Genomic DNA, 26,375 nt, shown 5'->3' with positions numbered 1-26,375 from the left:
ACAAGTTATTCATAACGTAATAATACTAGCACAAAACATTATATCGAATTGCTTAACAAATTTTCTTGTTCAACTTTCGTCATTTCCTTAATGAGCAAAAATATTTATTTAGCTGCGTTTGCCCTAGTGTCAGATCTAGGATATTGCTAATGATAATCACCTAAAATCGAAAATGACTGACTTAGTCGGAGTTTTTGAAAATGCAGTCATTCCTCTAGACATTACGATCATTTAAGATGATCTTTAAGATATATATATATATATATATATATATATATATATATACTTATATATTTTAATATATCTGATGTATATCTAGATGTATTGCTTTTATATTTATTATTTTTAATCGAGGAACCAAGTACAACATTTTAAAATTTAATTTCACTTATTTTAATTGAATTAATGATAATGCATGTAAGAATTTATTTATTTTAATTTTAAAATAATTATTTTTAAGCTTTTCCTGTTTTGAAAGAGCGGAATCCATGCTTTATTAAAGCATGCAACTTGTTAGATTCCAAATTCAGACATGAATTGAGAATGAAGAAAGAAGTAGTATATTTTTGAATAATAATATAGCAATTTGAAAGTATTCGTTTTCGCTTGAAGGATGCCACTCAGGTAGCATTTGTTTCTTTCTTTTTTATTTGCAACGAAATTCATAGTGTGAAGTATTCCTTTTATTGTTATATACACTGGTGGACAAAATTAAGAGACGGAAGACATTTTCCCAAATATCTCAAAAAATACTGAATATAAATAAGTGAAATTTGGTATGGATATAGCTTATTCCATGATAATAAAGTATGCAAATCGAAAATTAAAGTGCCAATCACTGGCAAGACCTAGTGCCAATAAATCCAATGTGGTCTGAACTTAAGGATAAAAGATGACAATAAAAGTGAGACTTGTACAGTGTGTGCTGCCTCTAGTATGGTGTATGGTCACCCCTGACAGACTAACACCATGAACAATGAGTATGCATGCTGTTAATAAGGGAGTTAAGGAGGACTTGTTGAAGACCCTCCCATTCTTCCACCAGAGCAATTTTTAACTACAGAATGGTTTTGGGGGGAGGTTGGCGCATCGCAATAGCTCTCTCAAGAGCATCCCAAGTATATTCAATAGGATTCAGGTCAGGGGATTTGGCTGGCCAATCCATTCGTTGAATATCTTCACTTTCCAGATACTCATCAACCATGAGAGCCCTATGTGGTCGCGCATTGTCGTCCATAAAAATGAACTCAGGGCCAACAGCGTCCCTGAAAAGACGCACATAGGGCTCTAGGACCTCCTGCCTGTACCTCTGGGCATTCATGGAACCATTGTCAAACACATGGTATGCGGGTGTCTTGCATGTGCGAATGAATGTGCGAAAATGCTTTCCATCTCTTAATTTTGTCCACCAGTGTATATTAATGGCAGTTCAGAAAATTCAGAAAATGTAAATAATAGCCGGTAAAGTATGAAATCATTAAACATTACTCATATAGTTTGACATTTTATACATTGCACACAAACCATCAGATCATGAAATGTGTAGTGCGTACTTTTAAAAATAACGAATATGATTTTTTTTCTTTCTAGTATTTAATCGCTAGTGATACTTTCAGAGAGAAAAAATCTCACAAAATCACCATATTGTACAGTAATGGCATTTCTGGTTAAGAAACCGAAATATACGTATATTTTAACCATTAATTTGGCAAATTTCCCGCTTGCATGGTAGGACATCACCGGAAATGTTGGTATATATATATATATATATATATATATATATATATATATATATATATATATATATATATATATATAGTTAGCTGAAATCGATTCTGAGCATTTCTAATTGCATTTGAAGCTGAATTTAGGAGACATTAATGTATTCTAGCCTTGGAAAGAAAACTATCAGAATACGGAAAAACTTACCATATTTCTGGTTCAACGTGAACAGTAAAAAGCTTCGTTAATTTTTACGGAAGAGCTATGGTTTTGGTAAATTAAGAAAAGAATATGTCTTTGTTACCAAGCTATTTGGTTGTATATTTTAATGTCCAATGAATGTTAAAACGTCTGTAATTGAATTGTCTAATTATTATAAACTATATTCTTCTTCTTCAAATTTGTTTTCTATTTTTTAAAAAGTATTACTTGATGTTTGAAATACATAAATTTTGTAACAAAGAAATTTTTGATACATAAAGTTCGTTGCGTTTTGAAGAAAAAACCTTTAAGAATAAACTTGTTTTTCTCGAAATAGAAAATTTTAATTGCTAACATAACGAAAATTAATTGTAGGAGATAAGTGAGCAGTCTCATTTTAACACAGTTGCTCTTGTGATGTTTTTGTTGTTGTAAAATGCTTTTTTTCCTCTTAATGATAGAATATGTTTAATTATAAATTTATCACGATCCTAATTTTTGTTAAATCTTAAACTTTTTTCAAAATGCCCCAGATTTAAAAAAAATGAACATCGAGGCTAAAAACTAGATCTAATCTCACTTGAGAAATATGAGTTTACACTTACAAATCATCTTGATTTTGGACTAAACAATTTTAATTCTCCGAATACTTGAAATTCTACTAATTTGAAACCATGTACCGGCTGTGCACAAGTGTCGACTCGTAAATAAAGAAAAAAAATACAAAATGTTTTTTTTCTCTTTTTACAGAAAAAAATTGGACAACTGATGAAGAAAATTTGGCAAAAAAAAAAATTTATTGGTCATGTCATCGAATTGAAGTGTTGCCGAAGTGATAATTTTATCGAAATCAGCTGTCAGTTAAAGAAGCTATAGTTGAAAGGAGTATGTCTGCGAAGTAATTAAGAGCTGTTGATGTCAGTTGTTGGTGAAATGATCGTGTTGGCGATGTCATATCTCAGTCAAATGGCCGTGTCTGTGAAGTGTCGTTAGCTATGAGATCTGTCGGTGAAGTACTTTTATTTTATTTTATAACCAGAGTTAAATAGCCAACTATCAATGTACATCTCCGCAGAATTTTAATTTAGAACACAGCCCAGAAGACAAAGGATCTCCTGGATCACACTTGGGAACAAATTATCCTTCGTGGAGGATCACGATAGACTTCCACAGTTAGTCCGACGGCTAGGGAATTCTAACCCATTACTTTTCTAACCCTAAGGATATTTCACATCAGAGTTAGAGTAGGTGCAAGTGGCGAGCAGAATTCGTATTAACCAGCCACTGCTAGAATTCGAACCTGGGCCACCTATTGGAAAGGGAACGCTCTGTGCTGGAGCCAGCGCTTCTCTCGGCAAATTGATTGTCGGCAATATAAATACGTCCCATTCAGACACTTGTGATATATAGTGTTACTATTTTTGAAGAGAAACTCGTCCCGCATTGGACTGATCTTAATGATACGGCTTCCTTTAGAACACCGAAGTCAAGAATCGCTGAGCTTGCGTACTAAGGTTGCGCGGTATCGGTCCCCATTAAACTGTTCGGCCGTAAAGTGCTCGACTTCGCGCACAGTTCGTCTGTCTACCAAAGCAAGGGAGCCATCCTCTTCGCAGAGAATCAAAATTGCGAAGGCATGTCTTCGGATCATCCTCAGGGATGTGTCTCAGACCGTCGCCAATAGACCATTGTGCGACGTAAATAAAATACATTCCTACCTACCTTGAAAAACTCGACCTTTTTAAATATAGCAATAAAGAAAACGAAGGAAATAAAAACAAAAATATGACCACCGAAGCCGACGTCTTCAGGGGGTACCGGCCTCTACCTTCTTAAAATGACGCTAGGCACAATTGGTGTTCAATCAATCTTTTTGCTTTTCCGTGAAATTCACTCGCTTCAGGATGTTTTTAATTTTTTTAAACCATCAAATATGCTAAATCTAAACACTCTTTGATAGATAAAGTATAAAAACAGAAGATAATATTTAAAAACAGAAAAATGAGATTTAAATGCCAAAAGAGACGAGTATGTGAGAGAAGGTCATTAAAATTTAATGACTTTCTATTTCAATCTTGTACTCCTCTCTTAATGGTTAAACTTTTAGTTTCTTGTAATAATTTGTATTCGGTTTCTTCTGAATCACAACAGTTTTCTCATGCAATCTGTGTTTTGACACTGAAGAATAAGGGGCGTTATTATAATAGTGAAATGAAACACATAGTTTCTAATGCTGATTACAGAACTAATTATATCGTTCATATTTTACTACAGCGTTCCCTCCCAATGTGATAAACCAGGTTCGATCCCAGATTCGGGTTGGTTCCATCAAAAAGTCCCCACTAAAGCTCATATACTAGCACCAATAATCGATAAAGGGTTCCCTCGTCACCTGAATTAGTTTCAAAAACTTTTATTTCCAAATTACAAGAAAATTGCAAAGCTATGGAGTTGAATATCGGTAGTTGAAGAATCAGAATAAGATCGGCTATTCAATGCCAGTATTAAAGGAACAAAAAGTAAAATAAATTACTACATATAACTAATGTAAAAAGCATACAATGCAAATATGATTATTGAAATTAAAAATACTTGGTAATGTAAATATTATTCCCCAGCAAACTTTCTGAAGAATTCTTATTTTAGGAATCCATGCTTATTGAAATAATAGAATTTGAAACTTTTAACATTGTTAAAGCTCAAAAACAGTTTTCGTTTTAAATTTAATAAATTTACAGAACTTTTTGCTCTTTGTCTAGGGAAATTCCAAGTACAATAAATGCAAAATGAAAAAAAAAAATTCTTGAAAAAGGAGCTTAAAAGAAATTTGAAAAACTACGGGTTTTTGTTAATAAATAAATCACATTTATGTACTTTAGAGTATATATTAATTTTTTATTCAAACAAAAACAAACGACTGTCTCAAAAAATTAATTCATTTATAACTAAATAGCTGGAAATGATAAAAAAAACATGAATGAAATAAATACCAGTACAATAAATGTAATTTTTGCTTTTTTACGGATAAATAATTTTATAATTTAATTAATGAATAGATCCGATTCAATCTTCATTATCAATCTGTATTTTAATTTATTTAGTTGTTTTAGTTTGCATGTAAAATGCATATTTATTTATTTTTCGATTTTTTAAAAATTTTTTTTTGCAAATTTATTTGCTACGTTATTAAAGTTGGAGATTATTTTTTTTTAAGTTACTAATTTTGATCGAACTTCTTCGCTAAAAAAGGAAATGGCAAAAACATCAAACAAGATTATAAGCCTTTTGACCAAGTTATGTACATTTTTTTTATCAGATGTGAATGAATGCATTTCTTATTTTTTTAATTTTTTATTTTTCCTTCATATGCCGATTAATTTTTTTTCCAGCGTTCCATTTTTGTTTCTATTTCTTCCATTCATATGCCACTTTAACCAATTATTTCCTATTTCTTGACTTGAAATCTATTTTACTGTTTCTCTTTTTTTAGCTATTGATTTGTGCATGTTTTTTATTGTGTTTGTGCTATGCAGCATTTAAATTGTTTCTTTTTTTCGTTTCTCTGAAAAAGAATATTGTATTCATATTTTCTTCATTCATACATACTTTCAGTTGGATGTGTAATTATTTTTTTCAATGGCATTAAATTTTACAATCCTTTATTTTACAAGACAGATTAATGCTTATATTGTTTCATTAATCTTAACATCTGTGTAATATTTAATTAAGTGCATGTATAATCAATGATATATTAATGTAATTATTTCATGAAATAAAAGTTGCTAGACTTTTATTTGTGTTTTATTTTGTTTTCCTTAAAAACTGTAGCGTAAAAAAAAGCATTCTAAATTAAAAAATAAAACAAATCTTGGGGCTTTTGATATTTTTCTCACATTTCAAGTTGACACAATAATTTTACTAACTTTGCAAATGAAAAATAAAAGAAACCAGAAAATTAACTAAACATACTTTTACTGATAACAGGTTTAAATTCAGGTATATCTATGCAAAAACAACTCCTTACTTTATCAATTTCTCAATTAATGATACATTAATGTACTTATTTTAGAAAGTAAAAGTTACGAAACTTGTTAAGTGCTTTATTTTGTTTTCATTAGAAAAGTTATACTAAAAATAAAGATTATAAAAAAAAAAATTCTTGGTGCATTTTGCATTTTTCAGAAGATGAGATTTCATATGTATGCTACAATTCTTCATTTAACTAGAAGCTTTGATGCTTATATTTTTTTTAATTAATCTTAATAGCCGGGTAGTATATTCATAATCAATGATATATTAATGTATTTATTTCAGGAAATAAAAGTTACAAAACATGTAATGTGTTTTATTTCGTTTTTCGCTTTTGCTAGAGAAGATATATTAAAAAAATTGGAAATTAAAAAAATATTCTAGGCACATTTTCCCTTTTTCTGAAGTTGACACAATGTTAATAATATCGCTTAAATTTCTTTGAATTTTGCAATGAAAAGTAAAAAGCTAAGGGTTAACAAAATTAATATTTATACTGATATTCAAAAGTGAAATAATATATGTTCAAAAAGTAAAGTAATATATATTCAAAAGTAACTCCTTATTGTACATTTTTATCTAAAATTATTGTCAAGAAATATTTTTCAATAATTGAGACTGTCCATTCTTTATTTACATTTTAATGGCGAATTGTTAGGTTCTAAGCTCACAAACTCAATTCAGCATTTTGATTTCATTTTAGAAAAAAAAATTACGAAATTTCATATTTATAGCTGCAAGTAAATGAAAAAAAAATATTTGGAAAAAAATAAATATATTTGACTTCGTAAAAATATAGCTGGATGATATTGTGGTAAACACAAAACAGTTACTTAAGAATAATTTTTCTTTTAAATCGTTTTTACTCTGAATTTACATTTTTAAAGTTCCATTGCCTTGAAGAAATGCCTTACAGAGTTTCTCAAAGTAATCAAACCTATCGGTACTTTTCATGATGGTGTTTATTATAATTTAAAAATTTACTGAGCCAAGTTCTAAAGAATTCTGCACCAAAAGAAAAAAAAATGTATTTGTGTTACGTCAATAAGCAGCACAATACACTGTTATAAATTTCTGGGGAAAATGCATAAATGGTAATTTATTTAATTGTTATTTTACCATATTCAAACAGAGCAGTCAAATGACCGTAAATAAGGTGGCATTAAAACTGTTATTTGTGAGAAAAACTAATTATTAACTGCTTTCTCCAAATACAATTAAACAGTCAGAATTTTACCGCACCAACTAGGACAACCTAATGAAGCCACTTAGTTCCTTGCAGCTGGGTACATACTATAGCCGAGGGTACTGATCTGTCAATCTCATGACTGACAAAACGGGATTTCGAGTCCCCTCTTTGACGACTCAATATTTCCTCCATTCCCTACAACACATGAGGAGTTTCCAGTTTCCTGCACTCCCCAGTTTGTGACCTTGGACTATTAGAAGACAATACTGATAGATCCCCGCACCGTAAAGCTCCTCTACACTAAAAATCTATTATTCCCATCTGTTACAGTTGGTGTACCAGTCAGATAAGCTACTGGAACAACATTCTACGATTCACATAATAGAACACAACTCAACTACCACCTAACTCCCATGTCCATTACCTAACAAAAAGACGACATTTCGCATGCAGAAAGGTAGACCCCGTACTCAGTTGTGGTCTACGTCATGTGGAACTCCTTCAAGGGACTGGCGCGAGCCATCTAATTGATGCTGGGTTTTTCTTGGTAGCGCATAGCCTTAAATTTCAATTTTCAATGGTTTATTAACCATACTAGTTGTCAACGTTTTCAGAACCGTTAAAGTAAAAATGTTTTTTACTGTAAAATTAACAATTAATAGGATGGAGAGTCTGCTGTCGGTTATTTTATAATTATCTAAGAAAATTCTAACTTCTAAATTTCTAGTTCTTCTAAATTTCTAGTGTGGTAGAAAAAAATCAATAGTAAACTACATATATAACTTGGACTCTATAGAAATGTAAGTAAATAAAATATCAAACTCTGCTCTTCATGTGTTTTTTATATATTGACATTCCTCTATGGAGATCCAATTTGAATAACTCGGAAGAAAACTTTTATTTGAAGTATTAGGAATACACTTGACGTTTCTCGTCCTACAAGTTTAAACATGCATTTTTCATAGCCTCATATTTTTATGTCAATCAAGATTACACGTCAATCATGAGTTAAAAAATAACTTCACGAAAAATATATCCTAAAAAAAGTAATAAACTTTTGAAATGGCTTTTTAAAGGTTCGTTTCAGTGTATTGATAAATATACAAAGCAAGTATTTTCTATACTTTTATGTACAAAAAAGTAGGCATTTCTATTTTCCGAAAATATGTTACATAAAATGCAAGAAATGCCATGAAATTAAATATAAACACTTTTATAATTGATCATATATCTTGTGTAATCTTTACGAAACAAAATTGTGAGAAAATCGTATATTCACGTTTAATTTAAAAAAGATGAAAGGAAGAGAAAAATTTACTTTACATAAATACGTAATTTGTATTTGTGCACATAAATACATTATTTTTATTGTGTAATTTTAATTGAAATCAAAAATTATAGAATTACAACATGCACATAAATTTTTAAAAGCTATCTTATTTTAGGTATTATTTCAGCTAGAAAAAATGTAGGATCAAAACTTCCAGAATATGGTAAAATTTGCAGTGTATCTGGTTCTATAGGAATACCAAAACGCATGGCTTCTTTTATCTCTTTGGAAATGATTTTTGCAAAAATATAAGTAAAATATGATTTCACAATATGTGATAAAATGTGGTAAGTAATTTTATCATGAAACCTTACAGCACGAGGTTAAAATCATTTATTCAGTTAAATTTATTTTTAAGTTTTGCATTTTCATTAAATGTGTGGTAATAAGAACTATAATTTTGAAAAGCAGAATTTCTGGCCAACTGTTACCATATGAATGAAAAAATTACCAAAAGAATGACTTAAATACCGTATAATTTGGTTTTTATTTTAAGAATCGTCATTACCATACATTACAGTAATTTTACCAGATTTTTTTTCCTCTGGGTAGAGTAATCTGACTGCAAAAAAGCAAAAAAAAATTATTTCTGACACCTATTATTTGTATTGCGATTTAAGAAAAGTTATTAATGCAGGTTTCAATGAAAATATTTTCTCATTTTTGAAACAGCGCATGTGCTTTTAATATATTGATATATGATTTCCCAGTGTCGCCATTTTATCATTTCTATAGACTGGTTTTTCTCGATACGACATCAAAATATTTACTTATTCTCATTTTGAATAAAAGCAATTGCGGGAATAAAAATAAGGATTTTTTGCACCTTCAGTTCAGTAATAGCTCACCCAGCAGAGTAAACAATCAATGATATAAGATACATTTTCTGATTTAATTTTTCATCCTAAATTCAACGAAGCAAAGCTCATGCCAATGGAATAAATAGCTCAGATTCAATAACATAAATAATTCAAAGTACAAGTTAAAATTTAAATTTTTATTAAGGTGGCTCAACAACCTCTGTGCCGTTCCCATATTCTCCTTTGTTATTTTGTTTTTGAGTAAAACCTCAGTGGAACTTATTGTGTAGCCTTAACCTCCATGACGCGTAACGGGCTGAAGCGGGAATTTGTTTTAGAGTTTAAAGTTTTTTTTCAAGAAATGAAGATAATATAGTTTATAAATTATAATAATTATATGTAAGAACATTTTGTTGATAAGCTTATTGCAACGAAAAGATTGTTTTATTTTACAATTAATCAACTGATCTTGGAAAAAAATAGTTTAACTGAGGAATATAGAATGTGAGACGTAATAAGAAGCAATTTCACTTGTTTAACAACAGTGAACTCACCCAACACTGTTAGAATATTAATTCTAAAATTATGTGAAATAACCGGCGGCAGACTATCCATCCGATTAACCGATAAGTTTACGTTAAAGAACATTTTTACAATTGCGGTTTTGAAACTCATTACAAAAAATATGGTTATAAAACCATACATATAAAACAGTATAGTTTTTTTTAACCATTTACAACTAACATGGTTTCAAAATCATTGAAAAAAAAATTATTTTGACGTAAGATCCACTCTTTTTGTTAGGTAACGGTCATTGGAAAGGACATTACACTGAAACTCCTTATGTGTTGCAGGGAATGGAGGAATTATAGTGGTGTTAAGGCTTGGAACTGAGTTCTGTCCGTCATGAGACTGCCATATTAGCCCTCTCGAAAAATATTTCATTTTAAAAAGTTTCCCTCAGTTTATAGTTTGATTATCATCTTATTTATGGTTGTTTGACTGTTTTGATTGAATATAGTGAAATAACTGCTAAATGAATTGTCATTTAACCATTTTTTTTCTAGAGATTTCTAACAGTGCAAAGTTGGGCTTTAATTCTTGTGGTTAGCATTAACGTTAATAGGCTTGATTACACTCTTAAATATTTCCTTTAAAAAAAGTTTTCCTCAGTTTATAGTTTGATTATCATCTTATTTATGGTTGTTTGACTGTTTTGATTGAATATAGTGAAATAGCTGCTAAATGAATTGTCATTTAACCATTTTTTTTCTAGAGATTTCTAACAGTGCAAAGTTGGGCTTTAATTCTTGTGGTTAGCATTAACGTTAATAGGCTTGATTACACTCTTAAATATTTCCTTTTAAAAAAGTTTTCCTCAGTTTATAGTTTGATTATAATCTTACTTATGGTTGTTTGACTGTTTTGATTGAATATAGTGAAATAACTGCTAAATGAATTGTCATTTAACCATTTTTTTTTCTAGAGATTTCTAACAGTGCAAGGTTGGGCTTTAATTCTTGTGTTTAGCATTAACGTTAATAGGCTTGATTACACTCTTAAATATTTTATTTTAAAATTGCTGAATTGTTTTAATTTAAAAAAATAACCGGTTTTGGGTCATTCTGTTTGACGGAGCTTTAGATTATTTGGAATTTATTTTCGAATATTTGGGATTTAGAAAGTAATTAAATTTAACTGAAAGAAATTGTGAATTTACTTATTATAAGGAATACATTTTGGCTGCTCTTATTTTCGTACTCGTCTAGAATCAAGAGGTGAACAGAGACTTACTTTTCCTTCTTTATTGGAATCGAGTGGAAAAAAGAAAATTTCGTGAATTGGATTAAACCATCTCTCTTATTCATATCTCTTTTAAATTGGATAGAACAGATATTTCGTTTTCTCTTTAGATTGAGCAAATATCTCTTTGCGTTTTTGGCTTAAAGAAGTATTTATTTATTTACATTACTTTACATTTTGAGTTATTTTATTTTTTATTTAATATTAAGGTTTACTTTACAATTAACTTTATTTTATATTTTTACATTATTTTAAATTTTACGCTTTACTTTATATTCTACTCTTATTTTTACTTAATACTTCGAGCTTTACTTTTATATTATGATTACGATCTTTTTAATTTATACGTTATTATTTATTTTATTTGGCTGATAACTACGCATTCAAAGACTTTGCTTCATTTTAATTTACGTTTTGCTTTATGTTACCCGTTACTTTTCTTTCTACTTAACTTTTTACTTTACTTACTACTATATTCAAGGCTTTAAATTTTATTATACTTCACTTTCCTTCATTTAAAATGCTTTTTAAAATAACACACAATATGCACTAAAAGTATTGGATAGTTAAAAGGTGAAAACTGTGAGACCGCGAAAAAACAATAATACTGGAGTTCTGAATACCCTTTGCTTCAGTTAACACCATCAATGTCAGCTTCAAGCTTTGAAACGTTGAACCAGAAATCCAGTTAAGTAATCAAAAAAATGGGTTACGAACCTGCAACTATATCCACATGCTATATAATAATTCAGATTATAGACGAATTTCATCCCTCATGAAGCTTTTATATTTAAAATGAAATATTGTATGAAGATAATAATTAATACCTGCTTATATCAAACCTCATTCTCGCACTTTTTATTTTATTTTATTCATTTATTTGTCAATTTTGAAACCTATAGGCAAGTGTCAACTGGCAAGATGGAAATCACCAGAGATAGAAAGTTATTTTTTGACAGCAATAGGTAAATAATCTTTATTTAAAACAAAAAGGAAATGAAAAAAAAAAACGGTTTACAACAAATCATTTAAAACTGCAAAAGCATTTAAATAAATTGGAATTTCAAGAAAGAAACGTAATATTTTTATAATTGAAAATGTCCCTTTCAGCACGTCAAATTTCTACTCTGTAGTTGCATTTCAATGGGCTGTAGATAAGCTGATATATTTTTATTCTCCCTAGAAGTTTCACAGTTATGATCCAACTAATGGTTGAATTTTTATTATTTTTTTTTATTCTATTAAGATGTCAATTTTCTAAGTTTTATAGATTTTTAGGCAGCAAAACGAAATATGACGTAAAGCAAAAAAGTGAGAAAAAAAATCTACAAAAGCACTTAAACTTGCACTAACTTTAACAACCATTTAGAGTTTCGGAATAAAAACACTGTGTTAAGTTCATGAATAAACATATCCCATTCAGAGTATTAAAGTTTTACTTTATAATAGCCTTCCTGTGGACTGTAGGATGGCCCGTACGGCATTTTTTACCTACAAGTCTAGCGGTTATTAATTCTTGAACCAATTATCCAGTATTATTTTTTTATTCCATTGTACTCTCTTTACATTTTTTCTACACTTCTTCTTTGTATCAAGTTTCTAATTCTTGCTGTCTTTTTTTCCATCAAAACAAAATTCAATCCTATGTTTAGCACCTAAAAATGTAAAATGTCTTTTTTAGCTCCTTAAGATTTTGTAATGAGGGAGATAAAATCATGACAACTTTTACAATAATATTACAATAGACACTTGACTATATAGCAGTGTAAATACGCAAATTTTACAACTTGTTAGTTTAATTGTCTCATTAGATACAATGCAAATTGTTACCCCGGAAACAATGCCAGATTTGTCTAAATAATAATTAGATAACAACTATATAAATACTTTTCAACAGTAATATTTTAATACACAAAAACTTTTGAAACATTCATTCCAGTGACTCAAGGGAAAGTCTCACATTTTTGGATTGCAATGTCAGAGGCGTATACGTATATACAAGTACGTATAAACAAAACGTACAAGAAAAAAATTTACATATGTGCAAAATTGCACTTTTTACGTAATGAACCCTCATTACTTCGAAACTATCTGTTCGATTGTCTCAGGATTGATCTCATTCATGCAACTTTTCCTTACTTACTATGGGGAATATACTTAACAGTTCGTGGCTGATATGTATTTTTTTCTAGATTTGTCAATTTTCAAGCCACTTTTACTGCACTGTGAGTAAAGAACGAAAAAAAACTGTTATATATCTGATAGAAATGAGCATTAATTAGTAGGTAACGGAGAAGAAAAAAAAATAGTACAGATCTTTAAAGTCATGTTTAATACAAATTTAATCCAAATTTATATGAGTCGCTAACGCTTTGTTCTATTCTGTTTAGCTTTCTAATACTCCTAGTCTGAGAATTGGCATCAAGTGACAGAATTACTGGAGCATTCATTGATGTGAGCAAATATTGTAATTACGTCAATCTGACGACATAGAAACAACACAAAAGAAGAAACTATTCTCTTTCACCTAGAGGAATGCTTGCCTTTAACATTTAATTTGGGATATAGTCTATGGAACTTTTCTTACGTCGAAGAAATGAAGGCAATATATCAGAAAGCAGAAATAAGTAATTGTTATCATTTCTAACATCACATCATACATTCTTAGGGTGGGTACAGATATATTCAATTCATTTTCTTTAGTTACGTTTCAGCTGCTGTGCCTTTTTAAATACTTAGAATACCAAACAATAAGAAATCTTAAAATTAAATAAAATACAAGCAATACAAAAGAAAACATTATGACCCACAGACAAATTTTGATAAAATTATCGAGCTGTATGGTAATGACATTTCTTGTAATAAAAACTATAATACTGATTAGTAAAAACAAACTATACAATTTACCGTAAATGAGCATTTGCAATAAAATAAAACTGAAATTTGCACTCGACATGCAATTAATAATTTGCTAAGAATACAAATAACTTTAATTTCATTAATTTAAAGTCAAAATGATTGAATTGAATTTATGTTTAAATGGCAGATTAGAATTTTATTTAAAAAAGTAAGGCATGACGATTTGCATATCACCCAAAAAGTTTTTTTAATTGTAGCACTTCAAGCTTTCTTTCATTAAATATGCTTCTTACTAGTAATTTGCGTTAGATTACTGATTTGGTTTCCAAATTACGTCTTTTATGTGTTACATTGATAAATCTTATCTTTTTAAATATTGAAATTTAATAAAGTAAATTTTTACAAGTGGCATTTATTAATCCAAAGAGTTAACACCAACTTCTAGTTTTCTTACATTAAATGTGCTTCACACCAATAATTTGCGATAGGTAACTGATTTAGTTTCCAAATTACACTCTTTATGTGCCACATTCATGAATCTTCTATTTTTAAATATTGAAGTTTAATTAACTAAACTTTTAGAAGTGACATATTAAGCCTTTATTATTCTAATATGGCCAAGATTAATTGACTTAAATTGATAAGTTTCGAAAATTAACTATAAAGTAAAATAAAAATTGACTATTACTATGAAATTAAGAAAACTTATTAAGAAAACCATCTGGAAAGTTTCAATTTATATTTTATTTCGGATAGTTATAAGAAAGTACTTAATGTTGCTTTTCATGTTTTGTTAATGTATATGTTCATTTATCTCTGGAAAACAAAAAAAAATCCTTAACTTTACTTCCTTAATTAAAGTAATGTTTAGAAAATATATCTTATTATGTTCTATACATATAATTAATATATCCTATTTTTCTATTTGATTCAACTATGGACTAGAAAAAAGACATACAACTAGAAAACTGATAAATATTAATTATGGAAATTAGATTTTTTATCTAATCTGCTAAGTATAATGAAATATACTTTATTTTTCAATAAATAGCAGAATAAAGCAGAAATAACTGCTATAATATTAACATTTGAAACACTATAAAACAGATGTTCGTAAAACTAATAATAAACCTTCATTGTTTTTCTTATTCTTGATGCCAGTTCATGAATTGCTCAATGATTTATTTGAGTTAATCTAACATATTCTTTTTAAAGTCTTGTCCCTTTTGTCTCGAATAAATAACTTCAATTAAGAAAACTTTAAGCTACACAATACTTTTATTCAATAATATATGAGGTATTTTATTCAATAGAATCTTTCTATTCAAATATCTCAGTATCTTTTCTTTAGGTATTAGCCTATTTCCTGAAAATCAATGGAAGTGATAAAGATATAAGTACCTATCATATCCTTTTCAAATAAATAATCGGATTTTATGTAGGTTGGTAGCGAAAAAATCTCCTTTAGGGAACTAGATTAAATCAAGTGATTTTTATCTCTAGAATTTTTTTCCTTTGAATTTGTATGGTTATTGTGGGTAATCATATCGTTTATTTACAAATAAGTTAAGGAATATTCTTGTACATGAGTTTATTTTGAAATGTGTTTTCTTTTCTCTTTACGTTATTTGAGTTTTTTTTCCTCGTATTTTAAGTTTATTTTTTCCCATTCCTATAGGAACATTGTTTTACCCTACGTATTGTCTAAGCTACTGATATTAAATAAAACAAAGTAAATAATAATGATAACCAAAAATGTCAGCATTTTTTTAAATTAATATGTAGCTGGTTCAAGAGTTGAAGACTGTTTGTTGTGATCCATTGTTGCACTACCTTATTTAGTTTGTACTCTTCATAGAAACACACTTTAAAAGCATACAAGCTGTATGTTTTCACATTAGCCACACTACAGTTGGTGATGTCACAGTGCAGTTGGTAAGTTGCAGCATCAAAAAATGAAGATTCAAGTACGGAACTACAAATAACAAACATACTTTGTTTCAAACATTTCTTATTTATTCATTTATTTATTGACATTAAAATAGTATTCATTGTTAAAATTGGAGGCTCAAATTTGACGGAACTTTCAACGCTTTTTACAAACCGTTTTTTGGTAAATGTTCCGTGAAAAAATTTCGTCAAAGTGAAGAAATAGCTATCGTCACTTCCTCAAGGAAATTAATTTTTTCAACTTTAAAAAAAATACATTTCGTCGTTCTAGTTTTTTTAAGGGGTCACAGTACCTTTGCAACAATTTTTTTAAAATAAAGGTATTATCATTCATTTTGAGGATACTTTACATGCTCATTTAAGTTATAATCAATAATTTATCTTCAAAAAGTAATTAAACTGTTGAATTTTTTTAAAATTTTAAAAAAAGTTGAAAAAATTCTAAATTTTTAAATCCCTAAGGCTTTTTTATTTTAACATATTTTCAAAAAAAGTTTTTTTCATAGTGCTTGCAATATTTATCTTAATAATTTTGTGCATTCATTTGTTGATATTTCAATTAGAATATTTTTTATAGATTATTTTGTAAAAAAGTAGAAAAAAAGTGTAAAAATTCCTGTTAGGTATATATAACATGCCGTAAAAATTGTAATACCTCATAAAATGCTTATTCCATGCACAGTTTAAATAAGTGTATTATACTCAAGATAAAAAAGTTTCCTTCAAAGCTTTATCTTAAATAGATAAAATTCCTTAGGGATTTAATTGAGATTAAGACACAAAATTATCATCTATGCGAAAAAGCACTTTAAAGTCAGACTGCTGAGCAAGTTTCTGTATTAGAACAATTTAAAATCATTCATAACTTTTTTAAAAATGTAGATAGAGAGATGAATTTTTTTCTGTACATTTGAAATATTTTGAAGTTTAATTATAAACAATAAAATTTTTTTTGGTATTTTCGTCATTTTTTGGGTACTGTGACCCCTCGTATAGAAAGAAAGAAAATCGTAGCTCCTAATGTAATTAACTTTCTTAACAATCACTTTCTTGTGCATTATATGGAAGCGTCACTGTAACTCAAACAATACAAGGACACATTGAACAGAGAGAGATATTACACGCATGACTGATGCGGGATTTGAACCCGGGATCACATCTCCCTCGCACAAGGCCAACTCCTTGACCCCCATACAAACTGGTTGACTTGTTTCGTCACATTCTTTTCACTCGTCTAGTCTTCATTTCAGTTTGGTCATTCTAAACAACAATGAACAGCGAAGAGGTTACTAGTTGAGGAAACAGTTTAGTCACAAACTTCGTTTCGTCACAAATCACAAGATTTCATATGAAATGATACTCAAAATTAACCACTCAAAGCTGGCTGAATCGTTAAAAGTTGGAGTTTCGTTTCTAAGAGTGTGTAGATAATGTTTTTATTTATTTCAACTTCTAAATTATGACGAGCTTATAACTCTAAAGGACTAAAAGAGATACTCAGCTATAAAGGTAAACTTTCCCGAATCGCTGCAAAAAATAACCGGCTGCTAAATTGTTTCAATTTATGCATATAAATCAGCTAGAAATTCAGTTTTGAGTAAAATGTTTAATGTTCTGTAGTGATTTTTTCTTGTTCTGAACGTAAGCTGTTTAAAATTTCATCACGCATGTATTGAAAGTGGGAATATAAAACAAACATAAAAACATCACTTTTATATACTCGTTTTTCACTAGCAGCCTTCAGCATCCAGCTGTTCCACCATCAAGGACATTCGATAGCATATATATGAGAACTTCTTCAACCTATACTACTTTAATCATTAAATTGACTCACATTAATTAATCTCAAATATTGGTTCAGAGAAATAATAGTCTTATATTTTAATTTAAAATATTATTCGGAATGAAATGATAAAGAAACTATGATATACGATTAGTAAAGGACCTCGCCATTCTTCATTGAACCTGCCGTCTTCGGTGGCACTTGTGGTTCACTTTCGTGGTGCACACTCATGCAGCTCGTAATTGATCAATCTCAAACTTTTTACATAAAATAAACGTAAATAGTGCCTTTAATTTGAAAAGATCTTTAAAAAGTAACAAAAATGACAATAGAGCTCAGAGTCACCGATTCTTAGCGTTGCATCGTTCCTATGGCTGCCTCTATAAATTTGTTAATAGCATAACACTTTGAGTACACATCAATATATGGAGAAATAAAACAGCCTCTTATTTAACTTCATGTTTGACCGTGAAAATAAAGTTAAGACTCAACATACCGTTCTACTCTGAGAACGAAAAGTAAGGTCAAATTTACCAGAACATATTAAAATTTACCGTTTAAAAGCTTCTGGATCTCAAGGAACAGAAAAAAGCTGGGTGATTTTTGCCGGATCGCTTTGGTAATGATTTTGGTAAAATCTTCAATAATATATAGTTTTATAACATGCGATAAAATTTTATTAACGTGGTAAAATTTGGTAACTTCATCATAATATTTTCGAGCAGAAAATAAAAATCATTTATTCGATAAGAGTAAATTTAATCTTCAGTGTGGTAATAAGAACTATAGTTTTGAAAACCAGAACTTCTCAGTTAACTGCTACTGTATGAAATAAACAATTGCTAAATGAATAGTGTAAATAGCGTATATATTTTTTATTAACCAAATTTATGCTTTTTTTTACTTGAAATGTATTTACTGTACGGTGTAGTATTTTTACAAATTTTTTTTTCTCTATGTACGTTTAATTCGAAAATAATTTAATTTTGTACTTCTATGAATTACACGCTACTTCCTATAGGTGTAACATATATTTTTTTATTAAAAGTCTAAGATCCCCGTTCTTAAAAAGCTTCTGAATCATATTCATGCATTGCTTTTAGTAAATTAAAGTTTGAGTACCGTGTAAACAATCTTCCAATGAAATAATAGTAATTTGTGCCCATTTCAAATTAAGTGATCCAAAAAAATAATCCTTGTTGCAAAATAATATAAATCATCCTAAAGTAATATTAACCATGTAAAAAATATATTGACATCAATGTTAAAATAAACTATTAATCTTTCTGATGTAACTAATTTAAAATAAATTCTATTTTAAAAACGCTATGGTAAGCTAAAAGAAGTTCAATTGTTCTATAGCCTCAAATTTTGAAGTCTGACAAAAGAAAAAATTCAATAAAATTCTTTTTCTTTATATCAATTCTTTTTTATCACTATTCCTTTTTTATCTAGATCCCTTTTGTGTTATCCATAAAGGTTGGTAATAAATCTTCTTTTAAATTCTCGAACAAAAATCGCACAGAATTTAAAAATATAGAAAAGAAAAAAAAGGGGAAGTGTTTTAAATCAAAATGATATTTATCAAGTATAGTTTATTTTTTGAATAGTCTAGTTTTCTCAGAGAGAAAATGGACGTGGATCTTTTAAGATGTTTTATTCTATCATTGTGTAAGATTTAAAGGAAGTATAGAAAACGTTCTAAGATAAAGAAAAGCGTGATAATTTCGTTCGACAACAATGAAATTTCATGTTGTTATGGACAATAATTTATAAATGATTTTCAAGGGCTAGTGGCTGTTGTTCATAAGTGTCTGTGTGTTGTTTCCAATTTTTTATGTTTATTTCAGTGCATATTTTGCATTTATTATCATAGCAAACCTATAATCAATTCTATAATAACTAAAGCAATATACCCGTATAAATATATACAGCGAAGAGCCATTACATTATGACCTCCCTGCTAATAGCATGAGGGACCACATTTAGCCCTTAAAACTGCTAGCACCCACACTGGCATTAATTCCACAAGGTGCTGATAGGTAGTCTGAGGTATCTGGTACCAAGCGATCACCAACTGGTCCTGTAATTGCCTCACATTGCTAGGGGGGAGCGTGGCAGCACAAATTTAGTTTTCCAAGTAGGACCACAAATGCTCTATTGGATTAATGTCAAGAGAATTTGGGGGCCAAGACATGACTTGAAAGTCACTGGAATGTTCCTCGAACCAATCCATGACGATTCGACCCTTATGACATGGTGCATTATCCTGTTGGTAAACACCATCCCCCGTAGGAAAAACTGTTGCCATGAATGGGTGAACCTTGTCTGCAACTATGTTCAAGTAGCTTACAGATGTCAGGGATTGTTCATGAAAACCTGGGCGAGGCCCATTGTTATAGATTGTATCATTGATTGCCATTGTAATGGCTCTTTGGTATATATATATATATATATATATATATATATATATATATATATATATATATATATATATATATATATATATATATATATATATATATATATATATATATATATATATATATATATATATATATGTATGTATAATAAATTAATAAAAATAAGAAAACACGAAGAAAGTTAAGAAAAACAATAAGCACTCTTTTTTGCGGATATAATCGTGTGGGGTGAAGAAAAGATTATTTCTTTTTTTCCGGTTTTTTTCAGGTTTTTTAAACAAAATTTCATCCTTTTTTTACCCCTTTTTTTCATGTGTCTATTATTTTTCTTTGTTTTATTTTTCATTTTGAAGCTTTTCAAGCTTTTTAAATAATATTGGAAAATCAACCGACAAGAAGAAGCGTAATTTCCGAAAGAAGAAGCAAAAGAAGTATAATTTCCTAATCTTACCACTTCTTAGTTTTCTATCTGGAACATTGTTATTTTTTTCTTGCTATGAAATTTTAACTAGGAAAAATATTTGTTAGCGTAACATATATATATATATATATATATATAATATATATAATATATATATATATATAATATATATATATATATATATATATATATATATATATATATATATATATATATATATATATATATATATATATATATATATATATATATTTATATATATATATATTACATATATTATCTTCGCGAAACTTAGCATTCTTTTATTTCTATAAATAAAATAATAAAAATTAAAGTTTAGCACATATTTTGCCACATGTTTAAGTACGTATTTTGTGGTCACTAAAATGTTACTTGTTAGCACTTTTTTTCTAATTTTTGAGCTCCTTGTTGAGCGGTAAAGAACATAAGATAGTTATTGACGTTCCCATTTTTAAATAAAATTGTTATTTTTGATATTTTTTGTCTGTTTACTGTCAAATTGACAGAAAAAACTTTCTTATACAATTCACGATATTACACTAAGAAAAAAGTATGGTCATATCTACTAGAATGTGGTGAAATTGACCGTGTTTTGTTTTCTATGGGACTACCAAAATGCTGGAAATTTTTACTGAAGCACTTTCAAAATGATTTTGGTAAAACTGAAAATAAAATATTGTCTTATAATCTGTGGTAAAGTTGGGTAAACCTGGTGAAACTTAGTAATTTTTTGGTAACACAAAAACCATTCATTCGGTTAAATTTAATTTTCAGTTTTTAATTTCTACAAAATGTGTACTAATAAGAACCATAATTTTGAAACTGGAATTTCAGGTATACCAATATCATATATAAATGAAATGAAGTATACAATATCATATATATATATATATATATATATATATATATATATATATATATATATATATATATATATATATATATATATATATATATATATATATATATATATGTATATATATATATATATATATATATATATATATATATATATATATATATATATATATATATATATATATATATATATATATATATATATATATATATATATATATATATATATATATACCAGCTAGAAAATTCTTGTAGAATTCCGTTGGTATGATAAATGTAAAAATATTTGACGTCTTTTCTCTTAGGTAGTTCTGCGAGAGTTTCAAAATTATAAATTTTTATAAAGCTTTATTAGATCATTTAAGCTGCCTTTGTTTAATTTTTCTTTAATACAACACAGATGCTTTTATCTCCAACATAGTTATCCTATGTTTCTAGACAAATATCTCGAAGTTGAATAGTGAAATTTGAAAAAACTGCCCCATGGTCATTTAAAAAAAATATTGTTGCTTTAACGCGTTAACTTACTGAACCATTAACGGAAGTATGTTTCTTATCCCTGTACCAGTATATTGTATACTTGCAAACAGTTAAGAAGTATGAAATGCTCAGAAAAGGAGCTCTGGGAGCGTTGCAAGAACATAAAGGTTCCACTTTAGATATTTAAGATCAAAAAGTGGAGAGAAAATGTATTTATTATTACTTTTATAACTTTACGAATTAACGATACGACATTGCATTTATGTCTACACATTTTGTAGGATTTATTCATTGTTACGCTAACAAATATTTTTCCTAGTTAAAATTTCATAGCAAGAAAAAAATAACAATGTTCCAGATAGAAAACTAAGAGGTGGTGAGATTAGGAAATTATACTTCTTTTGCTTCTTCTTTCGGAAATTACGCTTCTTCTTGTCAGTTGATTTTCCAATATTATTTAAAATGCTTGAAACTTGATGATATTATTTCTTTATAACTTATGCTTAATTAACCTTGATGGTTTCGATTAATTATTGCATGCATCAAATAAAGAGTGCGTAATATATCTAAACGTTCTGATGTAGGTTTAAATAAAAGCTCTTTATTCATTATAATTATAATTTCCGTTCAAATTTTAACGGAAAACTCTTCTGTATACCAAAAACGCATTTTTCAAAATATATGCATGTTTATGCTATTAACAAAGGGAAAATGCCGTTGTAAATCTTTAGAAGTGATTTCATTCCCTTTTTATGATTATTCTAACGATATTCTTAACGTATAAAAGGATCAAGTAATCCGATGTAAATGATCTTTAATAGAAAATACATAAGAATTTAGTGGATGCGCTACCATCCGTGAAATAAAAAAGGGAAAACTCAATTTGGCAATAGATACTTAAGAGCATAATATATCTGATAAATTTGGTCTAAAAATAAAATGATTAGTATTAGAAATATTCTTTAGAAATCTTCGAAGATACTTAAGTAACATTACTGCGAAATAAATTGCACAAAATTTTCTCCTCTGATAATTTCCGGCTATAAAGTTGTATCTTGAGTAGTGCTGCAATCATTATCTTTTGTTAAAGCCAGGCATTTTCTGACTTAATGTGAAAATGGAATAAAGCGGTGGATCCTGTAATGTTAAAAAAAGTAATACCGAGGAATGAAGATGGCATTTAATAATTCAAAATGATTCTTTCAACTAAGTATCTTTTGTAAACATTAATATGTTTCATAAAGTACTAATTTAATTATTTTTTCATATCTCACTGATATAAATTTGCTACAATTCTGTAATATTAATTTGAATGTAAAGTAGTCGATAAAAATAAGTAGCTATGACTGATATCTATATTTATATTAATTGGGATAAAAATATTCAATGTTGCTTTGAAATGTTCAAGTTTTAATTTACGTTGAACACAAACAATGACATCTAAATCCTTAATAATATCGCATGAAGCAATAGTAAGATCATTTCGAAATTGAAAAATGGAAGAGCACATGTCTTTGGTCAAAACTGGACTCTGCATCATGTGACAGGTCAGCAAATGCAATTATTTCAGCACTGTAAGAGGCAGAGCCTAAACAGAGAACAAAAAACATTGCATATATGTGATAAAATCTAGATAAAAAAATCTTTTGTGCTTTATTTTCTATTTTTAGTTATTTTCCTAGAATTAGCCATCATGGCCCTGTAGATAAACTACTGAACGGTAATTGCGAAGTTTGTTGTTTTATTCCCTGAGGCTGTTTGGAGCTCACACACCCAGCTTTAGATCGTAGATCCTAGTTTCTCTGGAAAATAAAGATAGTTGGGTTTCACAGCAATGTTGACTAAATTTCCAACATCGTTACGTCACCCTTGAAGTTGTAGAGACATAACCTCCATCACTCAGCTTGTCCAACAAACGCGCTATTAGGGAACTATTTTACTTTATTCTATTATAAAATTTTACTAAAATATTTAAAGGCTTTTATAAGTATTAAACACATACATTTTCAAAAATCAAAAACTTTTTATCTAAATGTCGTAAAATACATGATTATTTAGAATTAATAAATTATCTAAAGGAAAAAAAATTTCATGCAGGAAATCCGACAGAAAGAAAAAGATTCATTACATACTTTTGTATTTATTTTGAAAAAATTATGTAACTTTCATGGTATGTTTATTATTTCTTTTTTTTATATCTTTTGAAGCACTGAATGTGTACATCTCCGTAAACGAAAATTTTATTTATCTGATTGTCATAAAATACGTAATAATTTAGGATTGATAAATTATCTAATAGAAATAAGATACCATTCAGGAAATCAGGAAAATAAAAAGAGATACATAACATACCTTCGTATTTATTTTGAAAATATTATGTCATTTTCATGGCATGTTTATTATTTATTTTTTATGTCTTTCAATAGCTTACAAATCAAAAAAATTTACATTTCATTCTTTCAAGAAAAATCACGATATTTCAAAACGTTTTAAATATTTATTTCAATTAAACGAAAAATATCATGGCATGTATATATTTTGCATCTGTCAGTAAATTTCTTCATTCAATAAAACAAAATTTAACTGTATGTGGACTTGTCTTTAAAAGAACGTCTCACTAATTTTTTTACTTTTTTAATTACAATATACGTTTACCTATAACTTTCACACATCATTCGTAGATTAATGTCAGAAAATTCTGATAATTTGTGATTGAGAACAAATTTGTAATAATAAAATTTTATATCTTTCTGAAAATAAAGATGAAATATAAGATTTTGCACGTAAAATATTGATGCAATTCCTTTGTTAATGATTACATAATGGTTATTTTTATTTAAATAAAGAATTCTTAACCTGCCTGAGCGAAACATATGTTTGTAGTTACATATCTAATACATTCAAAATTAAAATTTCTTTATCGTTTATAGCATATAAGAAACTTAAAGTTTGCTAAATACTAAAAAATTATATTACTATAGGCCAAGAAACACTGAGACGTTAGTGTGTAACTTATATTACATAAAAAGAATTTAGGTTTCCTTATATTCTTTTGATAAATAGTTTATACGTGATGTACATACTTGCAGACATATTTAAACTTATATCATACGTACGAAATAGTTCAATTGTACGTGTTATACTCAATGTAGATATGATTCTGAACAAAAGGTGGCACTTAACGGCCCTATTCAAACACAGTTGTCATCGGCGGATGAAAAATGAGAGCAGAGTTTGAATAAAAATAGAAGATTTGGGCGATCTGTAAGAGATGTTTTCTTTCTTTTATTGTACTGAAAGGGTGATGATTGATGTTGGTAGAGGATACAGATCACCACTTGAGAAACAGAATTTTAAGAATATAAAATTTTTATTTTCTATTATTCTCCGTTGTAATTTTTTTAAAAAAAGAATTAAATAAATTTTAATGCTTTAAAAGTATCTATCGCATAGCAGTATTTATATATATTTAGAGTTGTATATTTACACATAAAGTTTGTTCAGATAATTGTAAAATCAGGAATGCTTATTAAGGTATGCGGAAGGAGCTTAACCAAAAAGGAAATTCAATTAGAAATATCACCTCAAAATATTTTTAAAAAAAAACTGCAATGTAAAAAATTCCGTTAAAAAGTACCGGCACTAAAGGTGCTGGTAAATTTTGCCTTAATATCCAGTTTTATCGAAACATGTTATAGAACAAAAACTCCGATATATAGTAATTTGTACAGTAATAATTATCGTTGAGTCACTCTTATTAAATGAGCAATATTGTAAAATTTACTGTATAATATTTATGGTACAAAAAGATATTAAGGTGAAATGGATGATGTACCCAAATAAACAATAATTTATACCGTAATTTTATCTGGAATTTTTTTATGGAAAGCTTAACATACCTACTCATTAGATTGCAACCATGAAAAGATATCAAGATTAATATAACTTTTGAGCAAATAAGATATTTTTCTTTTTTTATTAAATAAGCTGTTTCGTATTTAAAAATTTCTGCAAAACTCAGTGATTAAGTTTTTTGACTGCAGGGTGGTTTTAAATTCAAATTTTATGCTTTTAATTTCCAAAAGAAATTTAAAAAATGCATATTTTTCATATTCTACTCCCTGTACTTTCTTTTCGACAACTAAGTGCAAATTTCTCCAGGCAATAAAAAACAAAACGTTACGTTATATTGAACATTCAAAATAGTTGAGGAGGCGCATACAGTATAGAGACAGTGTTTGTATATAGAGATAGTATTTGTAAACATTTAAAGACAATATTTGGGTTGTATTTTTGATATATTGTAATGGTCGAAGCATAGTACAAAATATATATTATGAGAGGTATGTTGTATTAAAACAACGTAAATTACTGAAATTAAACTGGTAATTATAAAAGGTCGTGTCATAAATTTTTTTTATGAAATATTGTCTTTAGAACAAACGTGCCATTTGGAATTAATTTATCTTATAAAAATTTCAGAAGCATCATTAAATAATGGTTTTT

The sequence above is a fragment of the Parasteatoda tepidariorum genome, chromosome 3, assembly GCF_982258835.1.
Source record: "Parasteatoda tepidariorum strain Cologne lab strain chromosome 3, Ptep-v5.0, whole genome shotgun sequence".
Taxonomy (NCBI): domain Eukaryota; kingdom Metazoa; phylum Arthropoda; class Arachnida; order Araneae; family Theridiidae; genus Parasteatoda; species Parasteatoda tepidariorum.
This window is presented reverse-complemented; position numbering follows the sequence as displayed.